At 48.3% G+C, this 14,596-nt stretch overlaps 1 protein-coding gene across 1 annotated transcript in view; it reads left to right on the forward strand.

Annotated features, from left to right (window-relative positions):
• The first annotated feature begins 541 nt into the window (after positions 1-541).
• Positions 542-14,596, forward strand: part of SV2A (synaptic vesicle glycoprotein 2A) — a 53,720-nt gene continuing 39,665 nt past the window's right edge. Inside the window, exon 1 of the mRNA XM_053369381.1 lies at positions 542-639. The gene's annotated coding sequence lies outside the window, so the exon portion shown is untranslated. The remainder of the gene's footprint in view (positions 640-14,596) is intronic.

Genomic DNA, 14,596 nt, shown 5'->3' on the forward strand with positions numbered 1-14,596 from the left:
CTTTGATAATCTCTGGTAATATGGCGCCCTGAGTGCAGCCAAAAATTGTCACCCCCAAATGGATCTTCTCAGTTATGGGTCTTCTCAATTTTGCGCCCCCCTCGGCTCATTGCCTTGTGCATGGGAACCGCCCACACTGCCCTAAATCCAGCACTGGTGACCTTGAGGCAGTCACTGCCCCTCATCTCAACCTACCTCGTAGGGCTGTTGTGTGGAATTCAACGAGGACGAAGGTAGAACCACGTTCATCACCTTGAGCTCTTTGGAGACGAAAAGGTGGGACAGAAATGCAACAAATAAACGAATAACATTTTTTTACAAATAAAAGAAAACGAGATTAATTTGAACCCCGCATCCATTTAACCCTTCCTTTCCCCACCCTTTAACCATTCTGGGGACTTTCAAAGGGAATCTACCAGCAAAAAGCTCTCCCCCCCTTTTTGTTCTGTTTCGTTTTTCCCTTCGCACCACCGGGAAAGAAAGAAAGAAAGAAAAAGAAAAACCACACCGTCAGCTGGAACTGCCTAACGAGGCCATTAGTCACTTGGACTCCCCTTTTTGGGGTTAAAACGAAAAAAAAATATCTCCGAGCCTGCAGAAACCTGAGCTTGCAAAGGTCCTCCAGCACGGAGACCGAAGGTAACTGAGCGCAGGGGTTGGGGAAGAGCCGATTATTTCCCCTCTCTCTCCCCCAAATCTGCCCAATTTTGCTTGGTCCTGAACCCCTTACTGCATCACCCCCCCCACCAACCCCTTCTCTTTCGCCCGCCCGCCCCTCCCTTCCTCTCCCTGCCACAATGGACTCTCCCATCCTCCTTCTCCTCGTTGGAAGCTGCAGTGTTAACGCTGCTCCCTCCCGCCAGCTCTGGTCCTTCCCTCCTCCTGCATCCTGGTTGCAGTAGCATCCTTTGCCGGCTGATGGTGAGCGCCTGAGATAGGAGGAGAGCTGTGTCTGGGTACCACAGGAGCAGGTAAGCAGGGCTATCTCCGCTCTCTTCCTTAGGTGCCTGCCTGGCTGCCTTTTTCCGCCACCTTGTTGAGGGTGGGTGGCGTGGCAAAACCACCCCCCAAATTACACCACCACCACCACATCTCTTCCTCGGTGCTGTGGCCATTTTGTCCTGGAAAACCTTGCCTTTGGGTTCGGCCTGAATTTCTGCAAGTCTCTCTTCCTCTCGCTTCCCCCCTCGCCAATTTCTTATGGCATCCTTCATCTTTCTTGGCTGTCAGGCTGGGGAGCCATAGTTGGCAAAGGGCAGACGAGGCTTCCTGACTTTGGCATCTCGGTTTTACGGGAGGTTTTATTTATATCCGGCTTTGCAAAGGAGGGGGGGGGGAATATTGAAATTTGGAAGGGCCGAAGTGTGTGCACACAGAGCAATGAATGACCTTGGGGGTGTTCAGAATTGCAAATTCGGGGTGTTTCCTGGTAGCGGCTGTTCTTAACTCTGCGCTCATCTTTCTGAAGGCTGGATCCCCCCCCCCCGTCTTCCCAGGGCCCACCAAATAATTTGATTGTGGGGTGTGGGGGGCACTCAGGGGAGGTTGTTTCTGATATCCCGCCCCCGGCAACAATCTCCTTGCCACATACACCATCTGTATGAACGGGGTGAGCCTGGAGAACGGATGGCGGAAAGGAAATGCCAGAAATTAAAAATACTCTTTTTTTTTTTTTTTTAAAGAGAGGCTGGATTGTGTGGGATGTGCTGAGGAAGGTTTTAATTTCAGCCTTCTGGAGATGGTTCCCTTATTTTAAAGAAAATCAGGGCGTTTTGACATTTAGAGGCTGGAATTGAAGCGTATGATATGTCATTCAAGGAAAATGTGGGACAGGCGTAGGGTGGGGAGTTGGGGAGTCTGGCTCCGGCTTCCGAATTTTGAGAACCTCTCATCCCCCCCCCTTTCAGATCTCTTAAAAACTATTTTACCCCGCTGCCTTTGAAAATTGGTGGGTTCGGGAATCTTTCTTTTGCTACGCTAACAAAGGGGGGAGGAGGGATTTCCTAAAGGGGGTCACCACTCTCTTTCAACCCCCCCATCATTTCCAGCCATTATATATTATTTTAACCTCCCCTCCCAGGTCCCTCGACTCGTTAGCATCCTTATAGGGTTTTTTTTGGGGGGGGGATGTTGCTGTGATATTGAAATAAGGTCATTGGACTCCTGGGGGGGGGGGAAGCTATGTTTGATCAGCATTTTGGGGGGTGAGGGAGAAGATTGAGACAGATCCCGACTTCCAAATATGATTGCAAAACGGATGGAAGAATTGGGTGGGGGTAGATGTTGGCTGGGGGGGGGGGGAGCCCACACGTGACTGCTCCTGCTTTGATGTTTTAATTTTAATTTGTAAGCCAGTTCTTTCCCGGCCGAGTCGGTCAATACAACACGATAAATATCCCATGTCCTTCCTCTCTCTCTCTCTCTCTCTGGATCCGTGTTGTGTGCTTTTAAATCAGTCACCAGAGGGCAATGAATTAGGAGGGAGAATGCAAAGATGTGGGTTTTCTTTTTTTAAAAAGCTGTGGTTCAGTGGGTGACCTTGTCAAGCCGAACACTAGGCCCTGCAGATGCGGTGTTTATCTTCCTTTCGTTGTGGTTTCAAAAGTTGCGTTCGGTAACGCACAGAGATGGTCACAAAGGACCCACACGCACAAACACATCCCAGCGGAGAAGGAGAGAGCTGATGCAGGCACCTTTGAATGGGCTTGATTTGGCTTCAGAGGCCCATTCAGGATCCTGAATGTGCAGAGGCAGGGAGGAAATGCACTTGGCACCTTTGGAACTCCCTGCCTATTGATATCAGGCAAGCACTTTCATTGCACACATTTAGGTTTCTTTCTGTCTGTCTGTTTCCATTTGTGCACAGTGTGTATGCGTGTGTGCGCCTTGCAGCTAAGGACCCTTCTAGACCACCGGTTTATTCAGCAACCATCCTAAACTTTGGAACTCCCTGCCACTTGATATATTGCAGTGGGGCCTTCTCTGTGCTCTCTTTTTTGGTTTCTTTCTGAGTATGTGTTCGTTTCAATATGTGCACAGGTGTGTGCCTCTTCAACCAAGGCCCTTTCTATACCACCAGTTTATTCAGAATTCATCCTATGCCTTGGAACTCCCTGCTTATTGATATCTATTGCAGTGGCATCTTCCCTGCACTCTTTTGGCATCTGCTAAAAACATATATATATATATATATTTACTCAGGCCTACTCAGGTGTTTAGACAGTTGATGCGAGTTTTAATTCTGTGTTTGGTCTATTGCTATTTTCACTTTTCAAAAGACTTTGAAATCACTGCTGCTAATTTCTTTCTAGTGATGCTGTTACGGTTTTATCTTCTTCTTCTTTTGTAAACCGCTTTGAGCTTTTGGTCTGCAATCAAGCGCTTTATAAATTCTACATAAATAAATGAATAAATACATAGGCTCAGGAGGAGGTGCTGCGACATTTGAAAGGGGTCAGGGAAGGTAAAGATGAACGCCTCTGCACTCAGAATTACCGGTAATTCAAGCGAGGATAGGGGGACATGGAATCAGAGAATTGTAGCGTTGGAAGGGACCCTCAAAGGTCCTCTAGACCAACCCCCTGCAATGCAGGAATCACAGCCAATGCACAGCATGTACAACGATTTCCCTGCATTGTCCTCTCTTTTCAAAACCCGCTTCCGGTCTCTGTGTTACACTTCAGGGTGACGAACGGAGCCCTGGGCGGGGCCATGCAGATTTAAGGGTGGCCGGGTCATGCGGATAAGAGAGACAGGTTGAGCTCCAAATGGCTCCCATTGAGTTGTGTGGGACACAAGGCAGACGGGTTGTATGTAATCTGGAGGAAAGAAATGGGCAGTCTCAATGGCACATGGGATTTCCAGACAAAATCAAAGCCCCGATGAATGCTAAGGCTTGTCTCTTCAATGCCAGTCTTAATGCAGAGCAGACTCACTGAAGTTGATGAGTGTGACTCACGGAGGCCCATTGACTTCATGAAGCAGGACTTAGTTGCAGTGGCGTAGCGTGGGTTGTCAGCACCCGGGGCAAGGCAAGTAATTTGCGCCCCCTAACCCGTGGATTTGCGCCCCCTAACCCGTGGATTTGCGCCCCCTAACCCGTGGATTTGCCCTAACCCCAGATGTTGCGCCCGGTGCGGCCGGGCCCCCCTGCACCCCCCACGCTACGCCACTGCTTAGTTGGATAACCACCTTAAGTTATCAGATATGAGAGGTGGCAGCTGGAGAGCTGCTGGGTGGCTCTGAACCCCCCCCCCCAAAAAAAACCCTGATTCCAGATACAGAGCCACAGTTCCCAAGTACTCAACTTATTATTTTATTTTTTATTCATTGCACTGGTATCCCATCATTTCCCTTCAAGGAGCCCAAGGTGGGTCATGCGATTCTTCTCCCCCTCCTCATTTAATCCCCACAACAACCTTTTTCTACCTTTCCCTTTTAACCCCTCTTTTCCACGTTTTTTATTCATTTCTTTTTTCTTTCTCTATTGACCCTTCCCCTCCCTTTTGTGTTTAGATTCTATCTAGACAAAAGTCTTGGTTTGGTTTTTTTCCTATATATATATAAAAGGGGAAAAGATATTAAGTTTTGTATTTTTCTCTAGAAACCTTAATGAAAGGTATTTTTAAAAATAAAATAAACAACCCTGTGAGGTAGGTGAGACCACAGCCTAAAGGTAAAGGTAAAGGGACCCCTGACCGTTAGGTCCAGTCGTGACCGACTCTGGGGTTGCGGCGCTCATCTCGCTTTACTGGCCGAGGGAGCCGGCATACAGCTTCCGGGTCATGTGGCCAGCATGACTAAGCTGCTTCTGGCAAACCAGAGCAGCGCACGGAAACGCCCTTTACCTTCCCGCCGGAGTGGTACCTATTTATCTACTTGCACTTTGAGGTGTTTTCGAACTGCTAGGTTGGCAGGAGCAGGGACTGAGCAACGGGAGCTCACCCCATCGTGGGGATTTGAACCGCCGACCTTCTGATCGGCAAGTCCTAGGCTCTGTGGTTTAACCCACAGCGCCACACCTTGGTGAGACCGAGAGAGGCAGTAATCAGCTCCCAATACCACAGCCGAAGTCTGCTTTATAACCAAGTGGGGATACGAACCCAGCAGAGGCGGTTTTAGGGTAGGGCGACTGGTGTGGTTTCACTGGTAGGCTGCCACAACCGTGGTGTAGAATGGAGCGCGAGAGGCACGGATTTTGCATGAATTTCGGCGTGGTACAAATTCGGGGCCCTGCCAAAATTTGAGACCCCAACGTCCGCCACTGTTCCTGGTCTCCCAGAGCCTAGTTCAACACTCTAACCCCTTCTTCCACACTGGTTCTTCACATATTTCCATATATTTCCTCCACATAATAGAAAGCAAAGCAGCTGCTGGATTTTTGGAGGCTAGGGTCTAAACTGCACCTACCATCTTGACCAGGGGTCAGCTGACTTTTTCAGCAAGGGGCTGGTCCACCATCCCTCAGACCTTGTTGGGGGCCGGACAATATTTTTTGGGGGAAATGAACGAATTCCTATGCCCCACAAATAGCCCAGAGATGCATTTTAAACAAAACCGCACATTCTACTCATGTAAAAACACCAGACAGGCCCCACAAATAACCCAGAGATGCATTTTAAATAAAAGGACACATTCTACTCATGTAAAAACATGCTGATTCCCAGACCGTCCATGGGCCGGATTTAGAAGGCGATTGGGCCAGATCCAGCCCCCGGGCCTTAGTTTGCCTACCCATGGTCTTGACAGTAGATGCCTAGACCTTTTCCTCCCCCCACCCCCTATGAAATGAGGGAGGGGTCCTTAAAACTCTTTGCCTACATGCCCAGGGTGTGTGTCTGCAAGATGCTGTCTCACCTACTAAGCCCAGAAGGATGGCAAGCACCTTGCTAGCTAAATACACAGCCCCAACGTTAGCAAGCGATAGTTCATTTCCCCCCGGCAAATCCAGGATTTATTTTATTTTTTGTCGAGAGGCGAGGACAGTGTTACGTTCCCATTTTAAAGGCTGGACAACTGAGGCTGAAGGAGATGGGCACCCGAAGGAAAAGTGGGGCATTCCGGGATGAAATCAGAAACTGGAACAGCTTCTCTAAAACAGGGATGGATGGCCCTGGAAAAATAGGGATACTTAGAGTGTCTGTGAAAGGGACCCATTTCTAGGCATCTTCTGACATCCTCTATGGCACAATCCTGTCCCTTCTCTTACCGTTTGTGTCAGCATTTTCTCCCTCTCGTTCCGCCACTCACCACCCCTTTTTGGATTCCCGTCATCTCCACTAGAAACCTCCTGCGCTTACTTGCAGTCCTTGGAAATAAGAATTTCAGCATATATCTCTGAACATCCCTAAAAAGCATGTTTCTATTTGTGAATAGGCAGATGGACATTAATGGCATCCTTCCCTTTTCTTACCGGTCAATTTAGTTGCTTTATCCTTTCCATAAACTGCTTTAAGTTTGGCGGTTTGTTTTTTTGTTTAACACCAAGTGGTGTTTAATTTTATGAAACAAATAAATAACCCTCTTTGACCAGAGCTTACGGGGAGATTAGGCCACACACAGCATTTATTGAGCATTTGTTCTGATTTTGTTTACGGGGTTGACTATGTGACAACAAGCCTCCACTCTGATTTTCTTATGGGGCATTTGCATGTCTTCCTGTTAAGTCAGGGGTCTGCAACCCGCAGCTCCGGAGCCGCACGTGGCTCTTTTACACCTTTGCCGCGGCTCCGGGGCGGATACTAGCGAGGGGAGGAGGCGCATTGTGCGCCCCAACACTCCCCACTGTGGCGGGCGCTGTACTGGCTGTGACGTCGCATGGGGGCGGTGCGTGCGTTAGTCATGCACCATCCCAACGTCACCTTCCCACCCGCCCGCCCGCTACATTATAAGGGGCATGTACGCTGGTCACTGCATTGAAAGGGGGCATGTACGCTGGTCACTGTTTTGAAGGGGAGTGAAGAACACACACACACAAAAAGGTAACTTGTTAATTTAACGTTTATTTCTATGAGGAGGAGTAATTCTGAGGGGTCAAACAAAGAAATAATAAAAAAGTGACAAAAAAGTTATTTTTATAATGACAAGTTTTGCGGCTCCCAGTTTTTTTTTCTTCGGAAACGGGTCCAAGTGGCTCTTTTTGTCCTAAAGGTTGCAGACCCCTGTGTTAAGTCATTCATCCAAACTGCAAAATGTCACTTTCTTTATTATTACTATTTTTTAAAAGGAATGGATTTGTTGTGCCGCGGTGACAGGATGAGCCTTGACCCACTTTAATTGTGCAAACCTGAATTTGCAGCGTGCGCTGGTATCTCTCCCAAGTAACGTCGGCAGCCTGGAGGCACCCTGCCAAAGTCCATTAAAAGTTTATTTATTCATTCACTGCCTTCATATCCTAACCCCCCTCCAAGAAGCTCAAGGTAGTGTACATGGTTCTGCCCCTCCTTGAGTAACTTCCACAACAAGTTACAGGGAACCAGGCAGAGGGCCTTCTCGGTGGTGGCACCCGCCCTGTGGAACGCCCTCCCACCAGATGTCAAGGAAATAAACAACTACCAGGCTTTTAGAAGACACCTGAAGGCAGCCCTGTTTAGGGAAGCTTTTAATGTTTAATAGATTATTGTATTTTAATATTCTGTTGGAAGCCACCCAGAGTGGCTGAGGAAACACACTCAGATGGGCAGGGTATAAATAATAAATTATTATTATTATTATTATTATTACACTGTTCTCCAGAGTTTGCCAGACAGGCAACATTTGCAGGGCTACCTGGAGAAGCCTTCTGAGATCATGCATATTATTATTATTATTATTATTATTATTATTATTATTATTATTATAACAACCCTGTGAGGTAGGCTAGGCTGAGATGCAGTGACTGGCACCTAGTGAGCCTTGTGGTTGAATGCGGGATTTGAACCCTGGTCTCCCAGGCTTTAGCATGACACTCTAACTATTATGCCACGCTAGCTTCCCAGTAACTCTAGAGTTACTAGCCAAAACATACTTTCCCTCTGGCTCAAACCATACCTGCTGTTCCACCTGTTCCCCGAGCAGCAGAAAGCCCCTGGGACCAGGGATTTGGCCTCCGGCCTGTCTGTAATTATTTAGTTTTATTTACATGTGCACAACTCTGGTCTGGTCGGAGGCATTCAGGAGCATTTACTGTGGAGGGAGAGCATAGTCTTCATGCCCAGTCGCCACTGATAGCCTTCCCCTCCCATGAATTGGCCCCACCCTCTTTTGAAGCCATCTAGATTGGTGCCCATCACTGCTTCATGTGGGAGGGACTTCCAAAGTTTAACTCTGCGCTGCACGAAGAAGGACTTCCTTTTATCTATCCTGAATCTAGGATAGATTCAGTTGTCCGGTTGCCTGTAGCAAGCTGAAAGGACCAGCCAGTGAATCTTGGAGCAGAATACACCTTTCTGATTTGTTACGTTCCCATTTACATGTCTCTAATAACTGAACAGGGACGCGGGGGGTGCTGTGGGTTAAACCACAGAGCCTAGGACTTGCTGATCAGAAGGTTGGCGGTTCGAATCCCTGCGGCAGGGTGAGCTCCCGTTGCTCGGTCCCTGCTCCTGCCAACCTAGCAGTTTGAAAGCACCTCAAAGTGCAAGTAGATAAATAGGTACCACTCCGGCGGGAAGGTAAACGGCGTTTCCGTGCGCTGCTCTGGTTCGCCAGAAGCGGCTTAGTCCTGCTGGCCACATGATCCGGAAGCTGTACGCCGGCTCCCTCAGCCACTAAAGCGAGATGAGTGCCGCAACCCCAGAGTCGGCCACGACTGGACCTAATGGTCAGGGGTCCCTTTACCTTTACCTTTTTAGATTGGTCCCGTCACTGCTTCATGTGGGAGGGAGTTACAAAATTTAACTCTGCGCTGCACAAAGAAGGCTTCCTTTTATCTATCCTGAATCTCCCCATATTTACCTTCAGTGGATGTCCAAGGAGTTCTAGCGTTTTGATAGAGGAAGAAGAACTTCCCTCCCACTTGTAATTTTATACACTTCTATCATTGGCACCTCCCGTTTTCTCTAAATGAACTGGACCAGCTTCTCCTTAGAGGAAGAAAATTTAGAAACCAGTGCCTGAGTTGTTGTTTTTTTATTTTTTTTATTTCCCAGTCCCTTTTTCATAGAATCCTAGCATTATGGAGTTGGAAGGGACCCAATCCCCTGCAATGCAGGAATATGCAGCTGTTCTGTACGGGGATCGAACCTGCAACCTTGGCCTTATCAGTGCCATGCTCTAGCCAACTGAGCTCTCAGACCTTGTGTGTCATTCTTTTTCAGAATGGAAGGCTGTGCAGGCAGGGACTGTATTGTTTTGAGTGTATGTAAGCCACTCTAGATCATGGCCACTGGTCCCATCACCTCCTGGCAAATAGAAGGGGAAGAAATGGAGGCAGTGGGCGATTTTACTTTCTTGGGCTCCATGATCACTGCAGATGGTGACAGCAGACACGAAATTAAAAGACGCCTGCTCCTTGGGAGAAAAGCAATGACAAACCTAGACAGCATCTTAAAAAGCAGAGACATCACCCTGCCAACAAAGGTCTGTATAGTAAAAGCTATGGTTTTCCCAGTAGTGATGTATGGAAGTGAGAGCTGGACCATAAAGAAGGCTGATCGCTGAAGAGTTGATGCTTTTGAATTATGGTGCTGGAGGAGACTCTTGAGAGTCCCATGGACTGCAAGAAGATCCAACCTCTCCATTCTGAAGGAAATCAGCCCTGAGTGCTCCCTGGAAGGACAGATCGTGAAGCTGAGGCTCCAAGACTTTGGCCACCTCATGAGAAGAGAAGACTCCCTGGAAAAGACCCTGATGTTGGGAAAGGTGGAGGGCACAAGGAGAAGGGGACGGCAGAGGACGAGATGGTGGGACAGTGTTCTCGAAGCTACCAGCATGAGTTTGACCAAACTGCAGGAGGCAGTGGAAGACAGGAGAGCCTGGCGTGCTCTGGTCCATGGGGTCACGAAGAGTCAGACACAACTAAATGACTAAACAACAACAAAAGCCACTCTAGGAGACTTTTTGGCTGAACAGCAGGGTACACCTGCTCTAGATAAAGAGATAGATAGATAGATGATAGATGATAGATGATAGATGATAGATAGATGATAGATAGATAGATAGATAGATAGATAAGGCATATCTGTAATTAAGCATAGTCAATCCTTTGGTTCGGGCTCTCCTGACCTCTCCCAATATCTCTGCCATCCCAGGGATGATCTATGTGTGCACTTCTGTTCCTAACTGAGAAACCCACCCATCCAACCAGCTATTCCCAACCTGGTGCCCCCTAAATTATCTTCTCGGACTACAACTCCCATCAAGCCCCCAGATAGTATGGGTGTGCCGGAGCAGGCAGTTTTGCCATACTGGCTGGGGGCTGATGGGAGTTGTAGTCCAAAACCATATAGGGTGCATTATCATCAAATCACAGAATTGTAGAGTTGGAAGGGACCTTAAGGGTCATCTAGTCCAACCCCCTGCAATGCAGGGATATTTTTGACCAACGTGGGGCCCAAGGTTAGGATTCTCATGCTCTAGTGACTTACCTATCCCTTTCTGGCCCATTAAACTCTGGTTTCCCAAGCAAAAGACAGGGCTGGCTCTACTTGGCTAGTATCCATGATGGCCTGGAAATGGGGACATAACCAATGGAAAATGGCATATTTTAGTTAAAGATGTCTGGTTCTCTGTAAGCAGTTTCGACTCACCGCAGGCATTCAGACAAATGGCTTAAAAAACCCCAGCCAACCCACCTTATATATATCCACACTCAGAAATCAATTCATGCGTTTAAAGGTGGTGCAATGGGTTGTGCATCTGGCTGTTAACCAAAAGGTTACTGGTTCAAGCCCACCCAGGGATGGCTATGGGCAGGATTCGTGCATTGCAGAGGGTTGGACTCAATCATTCTTGGGGTCCCTTCCAACTCTACAATCCCATGATTCTATGATATACTTCTTTGTTCAGTTATTAGGTAAAGGGACCCCTGACCATTAGGTCCAGTCGTGGCCAACTCTGGGGTTGTGGCGCTCATCTCGCTTTATTGGCCGAGGGAGCCGGTGTACAGCTTCCAGGTCATGTGGCCAGCATGACTAAGCTGCTTCTGGCGAACCAGAGCAGCGCACGGAAACACTGTTTACCTTCTCGCCAGAGTGGTACCTATTTATCTACTTGCACTTTGAGGTGCTTTCGAACTGCTAGGTTGGCAGGAGCTGGGACCGAGCAACGGGAGCTCACCCCTTCATGGGGATTCAAACCGCTGACCTTCTGATCAGTAAGTCCTAGGCTCTGTGGTTTAACCCACGGTGCCACCCGCGTCCCTGTTCAGTTATTAGAGACATGTAAATGGGAATGTAACAAATCAGAAAGGTGTATTCTGTTCCAAAATTCACTGGCCGGTCCTTTCAGCTTGCTACAGGCGACCGGACAAGTGTCTGTTTTGTATTTTTTATTTTTAAAAAACCTTGTATACATCCATACTCAGACATCTGTTCATGCATAACCTGCCTGTTCCTCTTCCTACCAGACATGCTTCTGCTACCAGTGCTTAAAAATAGCATCCTATTTCGAGCGGAGGAGAGAGAGAGAGAGAGAGAGGGAGCAGGGTTGCTTGGCAAACTGTGGGATACTTGCATTCATCCTCGTAAATCCCTTCCCCGACTCCCCTTGCTTCCCTGGGGCAGGCGATTATATAAAAAAAAGGGACCGAGGGTCTTTGAACCAGCCGGTTGGTCTATTTAAAATAAAATTTAAAAATCCATTTCACGGCCTACAGGATTTATCAGTGACGTGTTTTCTCGTGTTTCCTCCCCTCCTCCTTTTCATTTCAGTTTCATCTGGTTGTTGATAAGCGAACGTCCTAAATGCTTAGCTGTCTAGAAACAGGGGGATGCCCTCTGAGGAAGGGTAACAATGTTTTGACAAAATAATGGAGGAGAGAATGTGGTCAGATCCTGCTCAGGGGCTTCCCTTTGGGGCATCCGGGTGGCGGGTGCCATGGCCCTGATTCATCAGGGCTGCTCTTATGTAAGGATGTCTGGAAGAACGGTAAAGCCAAGGTTCACATAGCACCGTGAACGTAATTTTATTGGCTTGCATGCTTTCCGTAGTTATAGCCATGCTGAAGATGGCTTGTCTGAAGGAGCGTCTCCACCTCCATCGTTCAGCCTGGACACTGAGGTCCAGCTCCGAGGGCCTTCTGGCGCTTCCCTCCCTGCGAGAAGCCAAGTTACAGGGAACCAGGCAGAGGGCCTTCTCGGTAGTGGCACCCGCCCTGTGGAACGCCCTCCCTCCAGATGTCAAAGAGAAAAACAGCTACCAGACTTTTAGGAGACATCTGAAGGCAGCCCTGTTTAGGGAAGCTTTTAATGTTTGATGCATTACTGTATTTTAATATTTTGTTGGAGGCAGCCCAGAGTGGCTGGGGAGGCTCAGCCAGATGGGCTGGGTAAAAATAATATATTATTATTATTATTAACGGCAAAAATCACATAATTATAAGCATAGGAAAAGTAATAACAGGCTATGAATAAAACACCGAAAAGTACACAACCAAATTAAACCATTTCCATGTAAAGCACAGGATCTAAAATACAGTGGTACCTCAGGTTACATACGCTTCAGGTTACAGACTCCGCTAACCCAGAAATATTACCTCAGGTTAAGAACTTTGCTTCAGGATGAGAACAGAAATCGTGCTCTGGCGGTGCGGCAGCAGCAGGAGGCCACATTAGCTAAAGTGGTGCTTCAGGTTAAGAACAGTTTCAGGTTAAGAACGGACCTCCGGAACGAATTAACTACTTAACCCGAGGTACCACTGTAGAGGTACAAAACGTTAATATCAAAAGCAGCAACAGACGCTGCCACCACCACCACAACAAAATTCCAGTTCATTTATTTTATGGCACCCTTTTCTCCAAGGAGCTCAAGGTGGTGAATATGGATCTCCCCTCCCCTCCATTTAATTCTCATGACAACACGCAAGGTTGGCTAAGTGGGGCGATTCAAACCCTGGTCTCCCAGGTCCCTGTTGTCATTTAAGACCCCCCCTCCCAACAACAGCAACCCTGTGAGGCTGAGAGACAGTGTCTGGCTGAAGGTCAGATGCAGTGAGCTTCATGGCTGAGTGTGTGCGATTTGAGCCATGGTCTCTCCCAGCTCCTAGGCCAATGCTCTAACCACTACACAACACTTCCTCTTTGTTTTAAGGCTGGCATTGAACAAGGCTGTGGAAAGATCTCCCCAGCTTCTCCCCTTCGGGTGCCATTTGGCTCCCGGCCTGGGTGCCTGTCTGGCTGCGAGCCCGATGCGAACATCTTGGATAAACGCTGCCGCTTAATTTTAATAAAACATAAGGCTTGTTATGGGCTGCTTGGCTTCACTGTTCACTTGTAATGTGGCCATATTGTAATAATAATAATAATAATAATAATAATAATAATAATAATAATAATAATTTATTATTTATACCCCGCCCATCTGGCTGGGTTTCCCCAGCCACTCTGAGCGGCTTCCAACAAAGATGAAAGATACACTAAAATGTCACATATTAAAAACTTCCCTGAACAGGGCTGCCTTCAGATGTCTTCTGAATGTCAGGTAGATGTTTATCCCTGTAACTTGGCCTCTCGCAGTGAGGGAACCGCCAGAAGGCCCTCGGAGCTGGACCTCAGTGTCCGGGCAGAACGATGGGGGAGGAGACGCTCCTTCAGATATACTGGACCGAGGCCGTTTAGGGCTTTAAAGGTCAGCACCAACACTTTGAATTGTGCTCGGAAACGTACTGGGAGCCAATGTAGGTCTTTCAAGAACGGTGTTATATGGTCTCGGCGGCCGCTCCCAGTCACCAGTCTAGCTGCCGCATTCTGGATTAGTTGTAGTTTCCGGGTCACCTTCAAAGGTAGCCCCATGTAGAGCGCATTGCAGTAGTCCAAGCGGGAGATAACCAGAGCATGTACCACTCTGGCGAGACAGTCTGCAGGCAGATAGGGTCTCAGCCTACGTACCAGATGGAGCTGGTAAACAGCTGCCCTGGATACAGATTTGACCTGTGCCTCCATGGAGAGCTGTGAGTCCAAAATGACTCCCAGGCTGCGCACCTGGTCCTTCAGGGGCACAGTTACCCCATTCAGGACCAGGGAATCCTCCACACCTGCCCGCCTCCTGTCCCCCAAAAACAGTACTTCTGTCTTGTCAGGATTCAACCTCAATCTGTTAGCCGCCATCCATCCTCCAACCGCCTCCAGACACTCACACAGGACCTTCACCGCCTTCACTGGTTCTGATTTAAAAGAGAGGTAGAGCTGGGTATCATCCGCATACTGATGAACACCCAGCCCAAACCTCCTGATGATCTCTCCCAGTGGCTGCATGTAAATGTTGAAAAGCATGGGGGAGAGGACAGAACCCTGAGGCACCCCACAAGTGAGAGCCCAGGGGTCTGAACACTCATCCCCCACCACCACTTTCTGAACACGGCCCAGGAGGAAGGAGCGGAACCACTGTATGATAGTGCCCCCAGCTCCCAGCCCCTCAAGACGGTCCAGAAGGATGTTATGGTCGATGGTATCAAATGCCG

This window comes from Podarcis raffonei, chromosome 16 (assembly GCF_027172205.1).
Source record: "Podarcis raffonei isolate rPodRaf1 chromosome 16, rPodRaf1.pri, whole genome shotgun sequence".
In the NCBI taxonomy this organism is placed as follows: domain Eukaryota; kingdom Metazoa; phylum Chordata; class Lepidosauria; order Squamata; family Lacertidae; genus Podarcis; species Podarcis raffonei.